Source organism: Pecten maximus, chromosome 6, assembly GCF_902652985.1.
Source record: "Pecten maximus chromosome 6, xPecMax1.1, whole genome shotgun sequence".
Taxonomy (NCBI): domain Eukaryota; kingdom Metazoa; phylum Mollusca; class Bivalvia; order Pectinida; family Pectinidae; genus Pecten; species Pecten maximus.
The window spans coordinates 15,373,100-15,386,852 of record NC_047020.1 but is presented as its reverse complement, the minus strand read 5'-3'; the positions used below and the strand labels follow the sequence as shown (position 1 = coordinate 15,386,852).

Genomic DNA, 13,753 nt, shown 5'->3' with positions numbered 1-13,753 from the left:
CAATTGTATACATTATGACAGTGTTTCCAATTAGTTTGCATGGGTTAATTTTGGACGTTGAAAGATACAGGTAGCGTTTTAAGATTCTTTTTTTTTTCCAAAATTATATCCGTCTCCAGTTACTGTAGAAGTATTTATTACAACAAGAACAAATACATTTACTTCTAAAAATCCTTATGATCGGCCCAATCGGTCCAACGGCACTCTGGAAACCAGAAGATCGGCCCAAATCGGCCCTACGGCACTATAAGGGTTAATGCTATTGAAAAGACAATTCGAATAATATTTTTTCAATTTTGAGACACTTTACGTTGGTGCAGTCACTGTCTACGAATGAAGCTAAACCAGACTAGAGGCTTTGAGTGTATCAAACACTACCAAATATAAAGTCAAACAAAATAGATCGCACAGCGTTACACCATATGTGTACCAAGTGCGACATATAAAAATGTCATAGTGTTTATGGTCAACATCAGTTAAGAAATGACTAGTGAAAAGTATGGCAAGCATGTACACAAGTATCGTAAAGTCAATCGTGTTTGTAAACGAAGTGCTAACACATTACAGCTATATGAGTCTCCTGACCTACATATGACTGCACACATTGATGTGGGTCTTACTGAACCCCCCTAATTCAATAATTTCAATAGAAATGCATGTCATACGAGATGTAAACTAATTGAAATTCGCTTTCTATTATACACTCATTTTTCTATCAATTAGATAAACAGATATGCTTAACAATGCTCTGTCGTTCCCATCACTGATATATGGATGTATACACGGATAAAGGTAATGTGTGTCGCCCAGTTCACATGTCAGAAAAAAAACCTGTGATTGATAGTTCTGCTTCATTAACTGTCAAATCACCGAACATATCACTGCTCACCACGTCAATAAGCTTTTTTTTTTATAGAGTGTATCATACCAATGATGTAACAACTCGCAAAGTAATTAGTCAATTAATTACATTAGGCTAACGTATAATGTGTGTCATAAATACAGTAAGAATAATTGAATTGAATTATTAGATAAATCAGGAACGGTAACTTAACATACAAAACAAATATTGTGCGATTTTAACAAATGTGTGGGCAGCATCCCGTATCATTCGGGAGTGTGGACAATGTGCGCAACATCGTTCGGTATCTTCAATATACGCACGATCTACAAATAATGTATTTCTGACTTCAGTGGTGCATTCCCAGGTGCATTTGCCAACATCAACTAAAGCCATAGGGATATCTCATGTGACATGGAAAGTGCTTTTACTCCGGGGGATGTTCATCTTCGCTAGCCAAGGCTTCTGATTACGTTACACTCCACGAACTCAGAAACCTTGGCTAGCGAAGATGGGGGATGTTACACCGGTCACACCTTGAGTATTTGGAGTGCTTCATATATTTATCGGGTATTGTATGACCTTTATGACTGGAACATATTTGTATCGGGTATTGTGTGACCCTTATGACTGGTACATAGTTACAATCCTTCATTATAACCATCTGGACGAATAGCGACTTCTACATTCGGTTCCTGATTTTTTTTTACCTTATATCCATCGAAAGTACTGTATGGTCTAGTTTCGGAAGGTGACCACCTAAGACAACTGTCGTGACTTACAAAACACATCACAGTTAAACACTTAAGCTCATGATACATGTCAATGTGGAAAGTTTCATGAAGACTTTTATTTCCCCTTATGATACATGTCAATGTGGAAGATTTCAAGACTCAAATATCCTCATGAATCATTGTGGAAGATTTCATGAAGACTATAGTTTTCCCTTAAGCAAATATCTATAAAATGCTATATCGGAAAAATCTTTAGCTTTATTTAGCTTCTTTTATCTTTATCTTGTTTAAAATATTATCATATTTGGAATGAAAATATAAAATTTATTGGAATATTATTTTGTGCATGCGCTTGATTTTATATAGGATGATAAACGAGTGTTTAATCTACCTGCATTACCTGTAATAATGACGTAATATGACTCCCTACCAGAAGTATGTGTGTGCTTATAAATGGGATCTAGTCGGATATATTGATTTTAATCCACGGGGGTCAAACCTAAAGAAACTAAATTATTGTGTTGTGAAACTCATTCAAACTCGAGAACTAGTTCGACATATTCTGGATGGCAAACGTGCTGGCAAATACATGTTGTTACATGTTACAAAGTCCACTTTGATGTTGTATTGATATAAAAGTAAATGACAACATTCCTGTGAAGTTATGTTTGTTACATTCTCTTTATCATTAAAATCTGACAATTAATCAATAACTGAACAAGTTTACAGATTTTTGCTGACAAATCAATTAACGAAACATGAACATCTACCAATCTTATAGCAGTGATACTTCTATCAAAATAGTCCAGTAACGTTCACAAATCAGAAACATGTATAAATCGAATACAAAATATGGCCTCGTTTTCATAACAGCACTCATTGTCCATGTCCCCACAACCTTACTGATTTAGTTCATTTTGGTGTCCGTTGAATTTGGTACGTGGAAAAAAACTGTTCCTTAATCAGAATTAGTCTGTAAGGAAAGGAGAACAACGGGTAAATATATTGTATCAACAACTCGTTACTTGCCAATACCTCTGCATCAGTTTTAAATTCCATTTCACTAAGATAGATATAAAAAAAAGTAGGATAAGGAAAAACAGACAAACTACGTTATCAAAGTCGATAATAGTGTGCATCATTACATCGTTCAGAAGACATGAAAATAAATACCAAGTATTAACAGGAATATTATGATAATATGAAATTAGGTTAAAAAAAAAAAAAAAAAAAAACACCTTAGATTTAAGACACCGACATATGCAGCAAGAACAAACTGGAAGCGAATGTCCGGGTCGCTTAACCAGATCCGGCACCTGTCAATTATACAGGGAGATACATTGTAATATCATCACACATTCTTACTACAGACGGATAATTAGACCAACGGGGATAATATCATCACACATTCTTACTACAGACGTATAATTAGACAACATGGAGATAATACCATCACACATTCTTACTACAGACGGATAATTAGACAACATGGAGATAATATCATCACACATTCTTACTACAAACGGATAATTAGACAACATTGAGATAATATCATTACACATTCTTACTACAGACGGATAATTAGACAACATGGAGATAATATCATCACACATTCTTACTACAGACGGATAATTAGACAACATGGAGATAATATCATCACACATTCTTACTACAGACGGATAATTAGACAATATTGAGATAATATCATCACACATTCTTACTACAGACGGATAATTAGACCAACGGGGATAATATCATCACACATTCTTACTACAGACGGATAATTAGACAACAGTGAGATAATATCATCACACATTCTTACTACAGACGGATAATTAGACAACAGGGAGATAATATCATCACACATTCTTACTACAGACGATAATTAGACAACATGGAGATAATATCATCACACATTCTTACTACAGACGATAATTAGACAACATGGAGATAATATCATCACACATTCTTACTACAGACGGATAATTAGACAACATTGAGATAATATCATCACACATTCTTACTACAGACGGATAATTAGACAACAGGGAGATAATATCATCACAAATTCTTACTACAGACGTATAATTAGACAACATGGAGATAATATCACACATTCTTACTACAGACGATAATTAGACAACATTGAGATAATATCATCACACATTCTTACTACAGACGGATAATTAGACCAACGGGGATAATATCATCACACATTCTTACTACAGACGATAATTAAACAACATGGAGATAATATCATCACACATTCTTACTACAGACGGATAATTAGACAACAGGGAGATAATATCATCACACATTCTTACTACAGACGATAATTAAACAACATGGAGATAATATCATCACACATTCTTACTACATACGGATAATTAGACAACATTGAGATAATATCATCACACATTCTTACTACAGACGATAATTAGACAACATTGAGATAATATCATCACACATTCTTACTACAGACGATAATTAGACAACAGGGAGATAATATCATCACACATTCTTACTACAGACGGATAATTAGACAACATTGAGATAATATCATCACAGATTCTTACTACAGACGTATAATTAGACAACAGGGAGATAATATCATCACACATTCTTACTACAGACGGATAATTAGACAACATTGAGATAATATCATCACAGATTCTTACTACAGACGTATAATTAGACAACAGGGAGATAATATCATCACACATTCTTACTACAGACGATAATTAGACAACATTGAGATATCATCACACATTCTTACTACAGACGATAATTAGACAACATGGAGATAATATCATCACACATTCTTACTACAGACAGATAATTAGACAACATGGAGATAATATCATCACACATTCTTACTACAGACGATAATTAGACAACATGGAGATAATATCATCACACATTCTTACTACAGACAGATAATTAGACAACATGGAGATAATATCATCACACATTCTTACTACAGACAGATAATTAGACAACATGGAGATAATATCATCACACATTCTTACTACAGACAGATAATTAGACAACATGGAGATAATATCATCACACATTCTTACTACAGACGATAATTAGACAACATGGAGATAATATCATCACACATTCTTACTTCAGACGGATAATTAGACAACATGGAGATAATATCATCACACATTCTTACTACAGACAGATAATTAGACAACATGGAGATAATATCATCACACATTCTTACTACAGACAGATAATTAGACAACATGGAGATAATATCATCACACATTCTTACTACAGACGATAATTAGACAACATGGAGATAATATCATCACACATTCTTACTTCAGACGGATAATTAGACAACATGGAGATAATATCATCACACATTCTTACTACAGACGGATAATTAGACAACATTGAGATAATATCATCACACATTCTTACTACAGACGAATAATTAGACAACATGGAGATAATATCATCACACATTCTTACTTCAGACGGATAATTAGACAACATGGAGATAATATCATCACACATTCTTACTACAGACGGATAATTAGACAACATGGAGATAATATCATCACACATTCTTACTACAGACGTATAATTTATCAACACGGAGATAATATCTTCTCGAAACGGTAATAAGCAAGGATCTCATTAAATGTCCTCGAAAATTAGTAAAAATTAACACCTCCAATGTTTTCCTGATTCACAAGTAATCGTCCCTCGACGTCCGTCGACGACTAAGACTTGCCGGCCACACGGGCGAAAATACAATAAAAAGTTATATAATGGCACACTGTCACATAACTAACCGCTTTGGATTCTCCACCATGTAATGTTGTGAGGTATCGGAACTCGCTTTACGTTACATAACGTCAAACAAAACACAAACGTCTTTCCAGTTCCAAGTTTTTTTTATATGAATAATCAAAATGTACCTTACAAACGAAAAGAATTACAACAACGGGGAATAACTCATATACATATGGAGTTAGATTATCTCCCCTAGACTGTACAATTATGTGATCTCGTAACACCCATACAATCTACATACACAACATATGGCACGTGATAAAATTCGTAGCAGTGTGTTATTGTTTTTGTTTGCACACTCAGTGTGTCACCACTTTCTAAGCCTCCGATTGGTCATTTGTGACCCACATCAAATATGATTGGCTAAAATCTGGCCGTTGACCACAGACTATTTTTACTACTCTCACTTATTATTTTTTGTCGTCTGTCTTCTAAAGATCAACAGGGACACGTTTTGTGGATTTGCCGGCGATCAACATTAGCATAACTGGGTGAGAGGGGTGTCCTCATGAGAATGTCGATTAATCTGGGGTTTGAGTAGTACGAAATATAATTTGAAGATGGTAAGTAGACGACGCACGGGCGTAGCGAACCAAAACTGACACCCCACCTCCCCCTTGATTCTCGATATGCAGTGGACCCCGATAGCCATGAATGAATTATCAAAACAATGAACAAATGTACTACAAAATAGTTAAATCGCTGTCTCTAATCGTAGCCATTTGAACGAAAACATCTTACATTTGTAAGTAAAGAAGTTATGGGATAAAGAAGTTCCCCTACTCGTGACGATTGTTTATCATTTTTATCCAACTCTCGTTAGTTAATTTTCTAATTTTGAAAAGACACTCGCTAGAGCTCGTGTCTTTTCAAAATTAGAAAATTAACTAACGAGAGTTGGACAAAAATAATTAACAATCTTCACTCGTTGGGGAACCTCTATTTGTATAGTACGGCTTGTGAATAAAGGTTAAATATGATGCGATATTAAACACTCATAAAATGCTATCTCCCGAGAAAATGATTTCCAATCGAACGCCAGACCTACGCTTGAATACAATTCGTAAGAATTCGTCCTCCTCTGTGAGCGCTGTAACTTATGTCTGTATGAACGATAGAACAAAGCAATGAAATGTAAAGGGGAGATAACTCATCTATCAAAGGTAGGTCTCACACAACTTATTCAGCTAATCAACTGGTGTTTCACTGAACCAAGTCCCTGAAGAAAACCTGTTTCTTGGGTTTGTAGCTATTTCCTGAGTAAATAACACATACAATGGGTATTTTCTATATACGAGAATAAAGAGAAGGGTCTTGAGATTTTAAAAATCAAAAATTTACACTCCTGGTATAAATAGAAAGGTGTAGGATTCCAGGTGTGAACAGGCGGGAATTCTCCAGGTGGAGGCTCCCATGTCCACTGTAAATGCCAGGGTTACTTTCTTCCAAGTACTGATGTGCTCTTATTTGCTATTAAACCTATCCAATAACATCATTTTTCAGGTACGGAAATCTTCAAACTTTAATTTGATTTAAAATTCACAACATTTGAACTTCAAATGAGCGAATGAGGGGATGGAGTCAATGGTAATAATATATAGTGAAATAGTTAGTTGTGTGAGACCTGTATCGGTTCATCGCACATTCATACAAACAATCGTGGGTAAAATTACCATATTTTCAATTTCTTCCAAACGTTTTCTGGTAGCTTCTGTTTTACTTTATTGCTACCATGGACACTCACGTTACTTAAACGACAATCTCTATTGATTCAACATAATTTACGTCTCTGTGTTTGGGGAAGTTTTAATCAATTTCTGATACACAAACATTTACGTGTTTACATTAGAGACAGATTTATTATTTTTTGGGAAAAAAAACACTGATACAAGTAAATCTAGAATGAGATGATTCTCGAACTAAATATGTTGCAATGTGTATGTTATTTTTTTTCTTAAAATATAAATAAGTTAAGCGTTTTCTCTATGACAAATGGTTTTTTCTTTTTTCTTTTAATTCCTTTTCGTTTCGTTCTAATTCCTTATCAGTATACATAGATTAACTGTTTGTCCTTCCTGGTTAAGATATGTGGAGAATTTATTCCTGGTTATGTCAGCGGTTGGGTAGAGGTGATATACAAGAAAGGGACAGGACATTCTAGTGGTGAGTAGTCTTTGTATCGGGGGATGTCACAACGCTGAACTACTAATCTGTATTGTAAATTAGCGTTTTATATTTTGTAATTAGAATATAGCTTATACATGAGTTCCAGTATAGTGTTAAGTGGTATTATGAAATGTGACATACTTTGTTCATTAGAACATCGCTCTATTATGTTGCTAATATAGATAGTGTGCTTTAAACATTGATATTTTAAGTATAGTTTCAATAACCTGTGTTTGTTAGGTTTGTGTGTATGTTGTTTGCATGAACTGATGACAGAAAGTAAATCTCGTGCTAGTAAGGTTAACTAAAAATTGTCGGAGGTTCATTTCGCTTTACAAGTCGATGTAAGCAAGTTTACCCCATCGTGTGAATAAAAAAATAGGTTACATGACATGGTACCGTTTCTTGTTGTTCTTTATCGTTCATAGAGTACATATGTGCAACAGCTGTCAACTGATTCAGTCGTTTTCTTAGAGCAGAAAGCTTTCTGCTGTATATCTACGTAAATAATACAATGTTTTAATTTTACTTCCATTTTAATACAAATTTTATTTCATTCGTAATTTAACTTTAACTTTATAATAACACATAATACAGTACGAAAGTTTAGTTCCCTTTAAATAGCAACTATTGAATATGCTTACACCATAAGGAATTTTATAAAAACCTGACTCATAGATGCAACGTGTGCATGGATAGAAGACAACAAGAAGCTGCTATTCGTCCTAAAGTCATATGGTTAAACGCAGAACTTAAACTGTAGAAGAGACATATTAGAGATAAATAGTATACCCAGGCAGGTAAAACCGGCTCTTTATTAAAAGTATACATATATGTATCATACATTTACAGTTCTGAATCCATACGAAGTATTCATATCTTCAGAGTGTAGCTGGAGTATAGATTATTAGTCTTTTAAATTTGGCGTAACGGACAAGACAAACTTTCGTAATCTTAAAAATCTGCCTGCAAAGCTAGCAACCCGGGAATCTAAAACAGAAATTGACGAGGCGTTTATTGATTATACCCCCCTGAAGTTAAAGTCTATGTACTACAACATAATTTCAGTCCTTACCTTGACCTTTACGTGTAATGTGGATCATTCAAGTAACAGGGACTGCGTATCCAAGTAACAGGGACGGTGTATCCAAGTAACAGGGACCACGTATCCAAGTAACAGGGACGGTGTATCCAAGTAACATGGAAGGCTTATCCAATAAATGAGAAGGTTTCCAAGTGACAAGAAATGATTATCAAAGTAACAGGAAATGATCATTCAAGTAAAAGGGACGGTGTATCCAAGTAACAGGGAAGGCTTATCCAAGTAACATAGGCATTTTATCAAAGTAACAGGAAATGATCATTCAAGAAAAAGGGACGGTGTATCCAAGTAAAAGGGACGGTGTATCCAAGTAACGGGGGAGACCTATCTAATAACAGGATCGACTTATCCAACAACAGCGAAGGCTTTTACAAGTAACAGGGACGATTTATCCAATAACACGAAAGATTTATCAAAATAACAGGAAAGGGTTATCCGATAACATGATAAGAAGTGATGATTTAAATTTCCCATTCACCTATTCTATGTACTAATTATTACCCTTTCTCAATGTTTAACAATATTCTACGAAAACTGCTATGTCTTCACACAACATTCCCGTCGGGAACTTGTACTTATTTTAATTTCCATAGGGACCAGATAAAATGGCGTATATAGACCTTGCATGTAAACTACTGGTATGCTGTTGTAAGCTCTACGAGCATTGCCAAAAAGAGAACGAAAATACAGGCACTTCTGTACCACCAGGGCATTCAAGTGTCCAACCCTTAGGTAAGTTAAATACAAATACAGTGCTGTCCTTTATTTCAACCACTGTATTTATCAAACGTCAAAGTTCACAAATTATGAATCGGGTGCTAAATACTACAAGAATCAATTAAACTTTTTGTTAATTGATAAGATGTTGTTATTTATGTAATAGGGAGGAGTTATGAAACATATCCTGCCCGTGCCGGGCTTCGAACTAGCGACTTTTCGCTTGCAAGCCAACATCCTACCACTAGGCTAATGGAAATTCCTACTAGTATTAGCTAGTAAGGTGACCTTATACTCTCTACATCCTACCACTAGGCTAAAGGGAAATTCCTACTAGTATTAGCTAGTAAGGTGACCTTATACTCTCTACATCCTACCACTAGGCTAAAGGGAAATTCCTACTAGTATTAGCTAGTAAGGTGACCTTATACCCTCTATTTTTAAACTACTTCCTCCCTAACAAAGTCTTCGACCCGACGATAACCACAACCCTGTTTCTTTATCTCCAAGGAAGCCTCTCAATCTCCTATAGCTATTACTTGGAGTGGTCAACGGCACCAAATCTTTAATAGGAAGAAGTAATGAAAAATATCCTGCCCGTGCCGGGCTTCGAACTAGCGACTTTCGCTCTCAAAGCCACCATCCTACTACTAAGCTAAAGGGAAATTCCCACTAGTCAGCAAGTAAGGTGACCTTATACTCCTTACTTTTACATTTATGTAAGTCAATGCTCTAAATAATATACTAGTCAAGTGATCCTGAAATAAAACTTAGTACGTCATTAACTCCGTAGATTTACATAGGTGTGCGAATTCATCCACGGTTAATAATATTTACTCAGTTGATTGAAAGTTTGTCTGTACGAGTTACTTCCCCTGTTCCCTGTTCTGCATACTAAATAAACACAAAGGGTCGTGGAAAAAAAATGAGGCCACCAGTACGCGAAATCGGTTTTTTATATATATATTTGCTATTACCACCCTTCAAATGATTGATCTTTTTATCATATTCTTAAAATTTATGTGGGAAAATGATTAATTGCATACAAAAGAAATTCTAAAATATAAACTGTGTGGTGTAATTCTGTTGAATACCCACCTAAGTATGTAAATTGTCACATAATTTGTATTTTGTTCTAATACTGATGCGGAATTAGCCATCTGATGATGAGCTTTTCAAAATATTTCTGATGATAATAATGTTCATGTTTCTATAATAAATTGTCATCTTGTATAAGATGGCCTTTTCAATTCAATCATTGGTTTTAGTTTATAAAAATACATAAAATGGAATATTCTCGTTCGTTTAGGTAGCTCGTTGAACGTTGTCTTAGCTGATATGTCAAAGGTCATCCAATCCCCTTTAATGCTACGCATGTACTTACCGACGTAGTCACTGAGCCCCTACTACTGGTTCTTCAAAGTAGACATTTTTGTGTATCATGTTGAACTGTTTCATATACACATAAAATTATGCAATGCACTTCTTTCCCTACCTGAATATCGACTCGTCTGCCCATTAAAGGTCAACATGACAGGTTAGTCTGATGGGATCATAACTTCTAAGCTTCAAAAATGTGGAAAAAAGTCATGTTCAATCGTGAAAGTTTCAATCGGTGCATTTAAATATTCTTTCTAAAAAAATGAACCTCTTTCATTATGTTATATGTTCATATGTTAATCAGAAGGCAAGACTCTTTCTACAACAAGGAAAAGTATCATGTGTTTATTGTTCCATTCAGAAATTACATTTGAACATATTTACAGGACAAAAACAATTAAGAAAAAGATTACTTTTCAGACTGACGCCTTAATTAGATTTACATTTTATTTCAATGAGATAATTATTGTAGGATAAACTGTATGTTTTAAAGAAATTTATTTTCCTTTTATAGACCAAGAAACCAACGGCCAAAATTCTGCGACGATGTCAGCGTTTCCTGTTCTAACTCAGCCACCGGGTAGTAAGTTTTTCGCTCTTATTTATCTTGTTACCTAGAATTGGTAAGACACAGAACTAGGTTTGGTCAAACTGCTTCGTAACGTGGCACTGTTAACTGTATATAACCCTTTACTATAACTGGTGTCGCTCACTATCAATGAACTGCTTCGTAACGTGGCACTGTTTACTGTATATAAACCCTTTACTATAACTGGTGTCGCTCACTATCAATGAACTGCTTCGTAACGTGGCACTGTTTACTGTATATAAACCCTTTACTATAACTGACGTCGCTCACTATCAATGAACTGCTTCGTAACGTGGCACTGTTAACTGTATATAAACCCTTTACTATAACTGGTGTCGCTCACTATCAATGAACTGCTTCGTAACGTGGCACTGTTTACTGTATATAAACCCTTTACTATAACTGACGTCGCTCACTATCAATGAACTGCTTCGTAACGTGGCACTGTTTACTGTATATAAACCCTTTACTATAACTGACGTCGCTCACTATCAATGAACTGCTTCGTAACGTGGCACTGTTTATTGTATATAAACCCTTTACTATAACTGACGTCGCTCACTATCAATGAACTGCTTCGTAACGTGGCACTGTTAACTGTATATAAACCCTTTACTATAACTGACGTCGCTCACTATCAATGAACTGCTTCGTAACGTGGCACTGTTAACTGTATATAAACCCTTTACTATAACTGGTGTCGCTCACTATCAATGAACTGCTTCGTAACGTGGCACTGTTAACTGTATATAAACCCTTTACTATAACTGACGTCGCTCACTATCAATGAACTGCTTCGTAACGTGGCACTGTTAACTGTATATAAACCCTTTACTATAACTGGTGTCGCTCACTATCAATGAACTGCTTCGTAACGTGGCACTGTTAACTGTATATAACCCTTTACTATAACTGACGTCGCTCACTATCAATGATGCTCGTTATCAAACTAACGCATTGTCCTCCTTTTTTTCAGGTACCGCTGCCACTGTTCAAAAACAAGAATAAGGCGGGGTGCAAGTAATTTGCCCGGACAACATAAATCATTTACGAAGAGAAATATACTGGATATTCTTGTGACACTTGAATCTAGACTTGAACTAACCTGCTGACATTTATCTTACAATAATCAATATGTTTCATTCTTAGGTTCCTTAGTACTACCACAGTGTTAAAACTGGTTCCGATAACATGCGATAGAATTGTGTTGTTGTGTGGTACTATTACCAATTCATTTATATCACTGATGCAGTGTTAGTACATGTATAAGAAACCGTATACATATAAAGTATTATTTTTAGTATCTTTGTCAGTCACAAATGATCTGCGCTCTTTCTTTTCCCTGCATGGAAACCCGAGGATTTTCCAGATCAGGCGCAATCGAAGCGACTATAGAATAATCGAGTTAAGGTTCTGTTATTTTTCTACATAACACATTACGGGGCAGTTAAATGACCACGTTTTCTTGTCAAGTAAAACGTTAGTACAATTCACGACTAATTTTCGCATTTTTGACTTGCATTTTATTTCCGTTTGGTGTAAACAATTAATCAAAGGGATGTTGACTTTAGAGCCATGTATATTTACTCTTCTGTGGTACCGAGTGTAGTGCTTTAATTCCATACATTTTATATCTATGTATGTAATGCCATACTGAGTTGCTTACTGCTTATGTATATATACTTTAAACGGATAAAAGCTTCTGTGATATCTGATAAATTATACACAGTTATGACTGTAGAAACATGTTATTGTACGAAATAAATAGATTTTATCTGAACTGCGATGCCTTCTTTTCAAAGTTGTTGAATGCAGTATGTACTACAAAGTGAGAACAAAGTAAAGAAACAAGGTCTATCAGGGCCCGGTTTCATAAACATGTCTTAACTTCCCTTAGCTTACACTTTCTTATATGACAGCATTATTGAATTGAAGGGAAACAATCATAGTTAAGGAAACTCTCCTGGTCTATAATGCATTTCTATAGAGAACTCTAAAAAATAAGTTGATGAAACTGGGGACTGCTTCAACACCAAGACTACTTCGGGACACATAAAATCCGTCAACATGCATGCTTTGTCTCGTCAATTAGAAACACAAATAATGTAGAGTACAATAGAAATTTAGAACAATCAATTAGTTGTAGTAATGTAAATGTAAACTTTTTTTTTTTTTTTTTTTGTAATTTATATTTTATTCAGTTAAACATATATTACATGAATGTATCAACAAACACAAGACATCTACATTTTATGGTCATTCACACCTTTCAGCACTGATGTGTATTTCTATTATAATTTACTACTCACAAGCTTACACACACACATACACACCCACACACCCCCATTCTCGCCCCCCAGAGTCTGCTAAGCTACGCAAGCTACGCTATACCACCGTACTGGCCGAGTGAC

At 35.1% G+C, this 13,753-nt stretch overlaps 1 long non-coding RNA gene across 1 annotated transcript; it reads left to right on the top strand.

Annotated features, from left to right (window-relative positions):
• Positions 1 to 7,497: 7,497 nt before the first annotated feature.
• On the top strand, positions 7,498 to 13,116 carry LOC117330010. The gene is made up of 4 exons (XR_004533300.1): positions 7,498 to 7,551; positions 9,250 to 9,388; positions 11,268 to 11,336; positions 12,319 to 13,116. It is a non-coding gene; the product is annotated as an uncharacterized LOC117330010 (long non-coding RNA).
• Positions 13,117 to 13,753: the final 637 nt, after the last annotated feature.